The 7,423-nt window shown below is 36.8% G+C and overlaps 1 protein-coding gene across 1 annotated transcript in view; it reads left to right on the top strand.

Annotated features, from left to right (window-relative positions):
* Positions 1-803: 803 nt before the first annotated feature.
* The window catches only part of LOC106093702 (uncharacterized), a 383,456-nt gene continuing 376,836 nt past the window's right edge, over positions 804-7,423 (top strand). Inside the window, exon 1 of the mRNA XM_059364528.1 lies at positions 804-820. The gene's annotated coding sequence lies outside the window, so the exon portion shown is untranslated. The remainder of the gene's footprint in view (positions 821-7,423) is intronic.

Below are 7,423 nucleotides of genomic sequence, written 5' to 3'. Positions count from 1 at the left end.
CTTTTACTTGTTTGGTTTCTATTATTTACATAAACTTTTTATTAATTATATTCTTTGGCATTCCATCTTTTCACAAGCTCATTGAGAAAGTTTAGATCTCCTACACAATCATGCATACCTACATGCATGCTCATTTTTCACTTTGTTTAACGGAGCACGCTAACCGATTTCATTGTAATTCAAGGAAATATAATTAAATCCCCGTTCATGGTAAAAATTTATGGCAAAGAGGAGGCGGGAACTAGAAAAAATATTGGAAAACTGAACGACTTTAGCTCGTTATAGTTGCAAAAAGGTATAAAGAAAAAACTAACCCATATAACCAATTTTCTAATGGCAACGGTGACTAGCAACATCCCGTTTGCCCCTTCTCAAGCAACAAATCCCATCAGATGCCACACAACCACAAATATATCCTGAACATATGTACCCCCATACCACAACCCCCCCCCCCCACACATGCATAAACAAATTGAGCCTTTCGTCCTTAACGGTTTGCTAACCAGCAATTACCTCTTGTGTTTGGATTTCTCACATACCTCCTTCTTCTATATCACTCACCGAAACAAAGTCTTCGTCGTCATTAATGACTCGATAATTAATGGCTTTTACCGTTGTTTAATGATACAATTGGGTTAACTGAAAGCAATTTCAGTTTGATGGTTGGGAGAGGTAGAGACCGGGAGAACTAAGGCTTAAATGTATTTAATTTTTAATAAAAATTTTTTTGCTACAGTTTTTCATGTTAGTTTTCTTTTCTATCATTCTCTTTGCAGGTAATTTGAAATAAAATTGGTTTGACTACGATATGCTGGAAATGGTAAGCGAAATCTGTATGGAGGGAAAAACAGGAAGGATAGTAAGTTTCGAATAAAAACCAGTAAGGAAAGGCAAAAGTCGAACAGTGCTGGCTGTATAATAGCCTACACCTACCCTATAAGTAGAGAGTGGGAGCTATATCTAATTCCTAACTAACCTAGCTCGTCGGATGGATGAAAGTTGTAATTGCGACCAGTAGTTTGTACACAAGTTAACATGGACAGACAAGCAGCACTATTAAGCTTAATTTTGGAAATCGGACCACAAAAGTATTAGAGTACGCGTTAGAGCAATTTACAAAACAATCTTCAACGAAGCTTTTATTATTAGACAACTGAAAAAATTATTTCTGTATTGTACAAATGTCTACCAATAATAATTCAATGCATACATGTGAATATAAAAATATTTAGACAAAGTACAAATTGTGTTCAGTATAAATTTAACTCTAACACCCTTCCTCAATTTGAACTCCAGCCTCCTCTCGGAATTTTGTTAGTTTGATAGTTGAAAGTGGTTTGGTCATCATATCAGCAATCATTGTTTCTGTTGGACAATACGTACAAACGATTTGATTTTTCTTTACATAGTCCTTGACAAAATAGATTTTGGTATCAATGTGCTTTGTCCTATTGCTAAGTTTCTCATCTTTTATCATACGCAAAACACTTTGATTATCCTCAAAAATTGTTGTCGGTTGACATTGTTTAAGCATCATATCGCTTAAAAGTGATCGTAGCCAAATTGCTTCTTTGCATGCTTCCGATAGAGATACAAACTCTGCCTCAGTTGATGAGAGAGATACACAAGTTTGCTTTCTACATGACCAGTTAATTGAACCACCGTTAATTTTGAAAATAAATCCAGAATTAGATTTTCGGTCGATTCTATCCTCGGCCCAATTTGCGTCGGCAAAACCAATAAGAACATTTTTATTTGCAACGCATTTATTACTAAGGTGTAAGGTGTGATTAACTGTGCCTTTCAAGTATTTTAATACACGCTTTAATTCATTCCAATCTTCTTGAGTTGGACAACTGACTTTTTGCGCCAAAATTGAAACACTTGCTGCTATATCAGGTCTTGAATTTACACTGATGTACAGCAGTGAGCCAATAAGTTGTTGATATTTATTGTTATTTAGTAAGAGTTCGGATGAACTTTTACCATACCCAGGATCAAGTGGATATTTTGAAATTTTTGAATCCTGCATTCCAAATTCTTGCAATAAGTTTTCAATAAAGAGTTTTTGGCTAACGCAGTAATTAGATTCTTTATCCTGCGTAACTTCCAAACCAAGATAATGATGTACTTTGCCAAGATTGGTTATGTCAAATTTTTCTTTCAGTAACTTCTCCACTTCACAGATGTTGTTTTGCTTTTTGCTTGCAACCAAAATATCATCAACGTAGATTAATATATATACTAACCCTTCCTCGTTGGTGTATTTTGTGTATAAACATCGATCTGCATTACTTTGCTTGAAGCCGTCAGACACTAGGACCTCATGAAGTGTTTTATTCCAGACATTCGCAGCTTGCTTCAATCCATACAAACTTTTTCGAAGTTTACAGACAAAATTATTATTCCCTTCCTCAAACCCTGGTGGCTGTTTCATATATATAACTTCTTCAAGCTCACCGTTGAGAAAAGCTGACTTTACATCAAAATGAACAACTGACATACCATTTACACCAGCGACAGACAATAATGTTCGAAGCGTAGCTTGTCGAACAACAGGAGCAAATACTTCGTCATAATCAAAACCAAATTTTTGACTAAAACCTTGAGCTACTAGGCGGGCTTTGAAACGTTGTATTTTTCCAGTAACATCTCGTTTAATTTTGAAAGTCCATTTGCATCCCACAATATTTGCATTGTCAGGTTTGTTAACAATATCCCAAGTCTTATTTGCCTTTAAAGATGACATCTCCTCATTCATAGCTTGAATCCATTCGTTGCGATGTACCGATGAAATCGCTTCCTTATACGTCTTTGGTTCAGCAATGCTCGAAACATTAGAGCTTATATACGTCAACCTCTCTGGTGGTTTTCCCTTAGTAATGCGGTTTGAACATCTAAGTGAATTTTTATCTCTTTCAAAAACTTCGCATGGAACTGAGTTATCGCTTGAGATCATCGTGTTCATTGTAGATGTAACTAATTCTTCAGAATCAACTGCATTATGTTCTTCCAGGCTATAAAAAGATTCCCCATCAGATGAAATTTGATCTGATATAACTTGAATGAAGTCATTTGAAGTACGTTGATTATTAATTTTTTCAATAGATATTTCACTGTGATCGGTCTCTTTAGATTCTTTTCCGGTTTCATGTAAATCAACATCTATGAATTTAACGTCTCTGCTAATTACGACCTTATTTGTTCTAAGATCAGCCAATCTGTAACCCTTTGAATGCTCATCATATTCAACGAAAGTCAATATCTTGGTCTTACTATCCCACTTTTTCCGTTTTACCTCAGGAGTAAGAACATGAGCTTTCGACCCAAATATGCGCAAATGTTCAATAGATGGCTTTTTCTTTTCCCATAGTTCAAATGGTGTTGATACAATTGTCTTGCTTACCAACCGATTTTGCAAATAATTCGCGGTCATAATTGCTTCTCCCCAATATTTATTTCCAATACTTGCTTCCTTTAGCAAACATCTTCCCATTTCGACCAAACTTCGGTTTTTACGTTCTGATACTCCATTTTGCTGGGGTGAGTAAGGAACAGTATATTGGTATTGAACACCTTTTGATTCCAGATAACTTTGGACGTGTTTCGATACATACTCCCCTCCATTATCTGATCTGAGGATATTAGGGTATTTGCCGAATTTATTTTTCACCATTTCCATATAGTTTTGAATCTTCTCGTAAACCTCAGCTTTGTTATTTAAAAGATAAACTATTGTATAACGACTAAAATCGTCAATAAACGTGACAAAGTACTTCTTTTTTCCAGGAGTTTCAGTTTGCATAGGCCCGCAAACATCCGAGTGAACTAAATCCATAACTGCGTTCGATTGTGTTTCTGAAACTTTGTGAAATGGCGTTTTCGTAACCTTACAACAGACACATACCTCGCACGTTTGCGTTATACCACAATCAACAATTTTAAAATCACTCATTGCTTTATTTGTTTGCATCTCCTTTACAGCATTGACGCTTCTATGTCCGAAAACCTTATGCCAATAATGTATGCAGTTTCGAGAACTACATTTGGCTAACATTGCCTGGTTAGTCCTTTGTCTGAGACAAAACAATCCATTATGCATATCTGCGACACCAATTTCTTTGCCATTTGCAGATTTAATTTTACACTGCTTATTATGAAATTCAACCTTAAAACCGTTTCTCATAATTCTTGAGATAGATATCAAATTCCCATGAAATGACGGTATGTACAAAACATCTTCCATGGTAACTTCTGACTTGACATTTTTAAAATTATACATTACCAATTTACAAGATCCTTTACCACTAGCCACTACGGCAGTCCCATTGGCAACTGAAACAGATTCACATACACTGCCATCAAACGTGATAAAATCCTCCCGTCTTGTGCTAATGTGGCAAGTAGCCCCAGAATCTACAATCCAATGCGATTTGTCACCAGCAGAAGAAAAAATATAATTTTCTTTATTCTCAACGTTATTAGCTTGCTGTTTGGATTCATTGATGTTTCTTTCCTTTTTGAATTTCCAACAGTTCTTCTTGAGATGACCCTTTATTTTGCAAAAGTGACACCGCTTTCCATTAGCATCATCCTGACTTGACTTGACTTGAGGAATTTTGAATGTTTTCATCACGGAATTTGGTTCGACGTTCTTTGATTGACGTTGATATTCTTCCAGCAAATTGTTTTCGACAACGTGTATCGTTAACTCTTCTATTTTTCGAGCTTCCAATGCCGTCACCAACGTGTCATATGAAGGTGGTAAACTGCTTAGTAACATAGCAATTACCCATCGTTCAGAAAATGTCTCGCCAACCGCTTCCAGCTTTTCAAAGAGAATTTTCATATTCGCGATGTGATCAGCCATGGTATTCTCCATACTAAATTTCATTCCACATATCTTACGCATTATTTGTACACTACTTCCAAGAGTGTTCTTTTCATGATGTGCCTTCAGGATATTCCAAGATTCTTTTGCAGATTTAGCTTTCCTGATAAGTAAGAGCTGATTGTCCTCCACAGATAATCCAATCAAAATCAAAGCATTTTCATTATTTTTCATCCATGACTCATCTGGTACGTCTGGAGCAGATTCCACAACACACTTCCAAGCTCCTTCCCTTCGTAAAATCAATTCCATCTTATACTTCCAAAGATGATAATTATCCGCGTTAAGCTTCGTAAACGACGTCTTAACTAAATCCATGGTGGCCCAATAACCTATTAGAGTACGCGTTAGAGCAATTTACAAAACAATCTTCAACGAAGCTTTTATTATTAGACAACTGAAAAAATTATTTCTGTATTGTACAAATGTCTACCAATAATAATTCAATGCATACATGTGAATATAAAAATATTTAGACAAAGTACAAATTGTGTTCAGTATAAATTTAACTCTAACAAAAAGTCGCTATCACCTCAAATTTAACCAATAACTAATTCAAAGAGTTATCTCTACCCTTTCCTCAGACTTCTACTTTTTTTTAGATTTTCACCCCCTATGCGTTATCGGATGCCAGCAGTTGGAAAAAGTGTTATTTCCATATTGTCAACACACTATCTGTATCAGTTGCCAAATTTTTTATGTTTTTTTTCTGAGGATGTACCTGCAGCAATGCCATCGGTTTCATGTTTACTTCTTTGATGGAATTTTCAGTCTTCACTCCGGCTACTGAACATCTCGATTCGCTCACACTCACATCTTTTCATTTCCTTATTATTTTTGCGTAATACACGTTTTTCTTTTCTTCTTTTCTCCCGATACTACTTTTTCATCTGGCGCGTTTCTACTGACAGTAAAGTTGCCCTGTATGCCGCATTCTTGGCCTCAGTAGTTTTTTTTTTTGCACTCCTGGTCGTACTATTGGGGTTCTTAGGGGAGGGTTTTGGTACCCAAGTACGGATGTTTCGTCTCTTTCTATGGAGTAGGCTATGGTTTGCCATTGCGTTGCTATACACAGATAAAAATAATTTTGAAAAACAACAACTTTGGTCGAAAGAACATCTACGAAATTTGTTAATTTTCCTGCAACAATATATTTTGAATCTCAACGACCCAAAGTACACATTCGTTGTTTAACGGCACTCTTTGCAAGCCGACATATAACAACAACATTATATTCATAAGCAAGACAAAAAATCATCTGAACAGCCACCACATGTGTTTTGCTGCGGGTTGTGGTGTTTTTTATTTTCTTTGTTCGGTAAACGCTGCTTGTCTCGTGTTTTTTACTGCTGCTCTCTACTATTACCCTTAAAAATTAATTTTAATATTTTTGGTGCCGCAGAGGATTGAACTCATTATTTCATGTTTGGTAGTTTTGCCGCATCCTCCAGCCAACCGACATCATATTCTTTATGATGAAATATATCAATAAATACTGTCTCAATTAATTAAATTAAAACAAGTAAAAGCGTGCAAAGTTCGGGGCCGAATCTTATGTACCCTCCACCATGGATCGCATTTGTCGAGTTCTTTTCTCAGCATCTCTTCTTAGGCAAAAAAAGATATAAGAAAAGATTTGCTCTGCTATTAGAACGATATCAAGATATGGTCCGGTTTGGACCACAATTAAATTATATGTTGGGGAGCTTTGTAAAATGTGCGCTAATTCGAATATGAATTGCGCCCTTTGGGGTCTAAAGAAGTAAAATAGAGAGATCGATTTATATGGGAGCTGTATCAGGCTATAGACCGATTCAGACCATAATAAACATGTATGTTGATCCGTCGTACAAAATTTCAGGCAAATCGGATAGTAATTGCGACCTCTAGAGACCTCATGATGGGTTTATATCAAAACGTTTGCCAATGCGGCCCATTTGAAAGCACTGACTGCTGGGTCAGATATTCCGACTGTTGGTTCAAAGATATTTGCTTTCCCTATCGCCGCATTAATATCTCCCAGAAAGTTTTAATGTCATGGACGAAACAGCGGCCATATTTTCTTTCTAGGCGCTCGTAGAAAATAACCTTGGTCTGTTCGTCGTGGTCCTCTGTCGGGGCAAGGCTGATGTTGAAGAATGCGGATTTTTGGCCAAGAATTTGGCCAAAAATCCGCAGCAAAATTCATACTTCGTTTCATGGCAGCTATAATATAGGGCGTCACCTCTCGGTGTTGTTGCGGCGCCCTTCCCGAGCCATTGCACTTCCCGTAAGGCGGTAATGTCTGCCCTGTATTTCTCCAATACATCAGCCAGTGCGTATACTTCGCCCTTTTTACAAAAAAGTGCGGGCATTCCAGTTGCAGTTACGCAAATCATGGTTCTTAAAATATTACCGAAGGTCGTCAACATAGGAGGGATCCGTTTTTAACCTTCTTCGTTTTTTCAAAGTAATATCTTCAAGTTTCCGGCGAGGGGCTACAAACCCGACGCCTCAACTCATCTTTTTATAACCACCACCATATCAATGGGG

This window comes from Stomoxys calcitrans, chromosome 1 (genome assembly GCF_963082655.1).
Source record: "Stomoxys calcitrans chromosome 1, idStoCalc2.1, whole genome shotgun sequence".
Taxonomy (NCBI): domain Eukaryota; kingdom Metazoa; phylum Arthropoda; class Insecta; order Diptera; family Muscidae; genus Stomoxys; species Stomoxys calcitrans.
The sequence above is the reverse complement of the archived record's forward strand: the minus strand, read 5'-3'. Positions and strand labels throughout refer to the sequence as shown.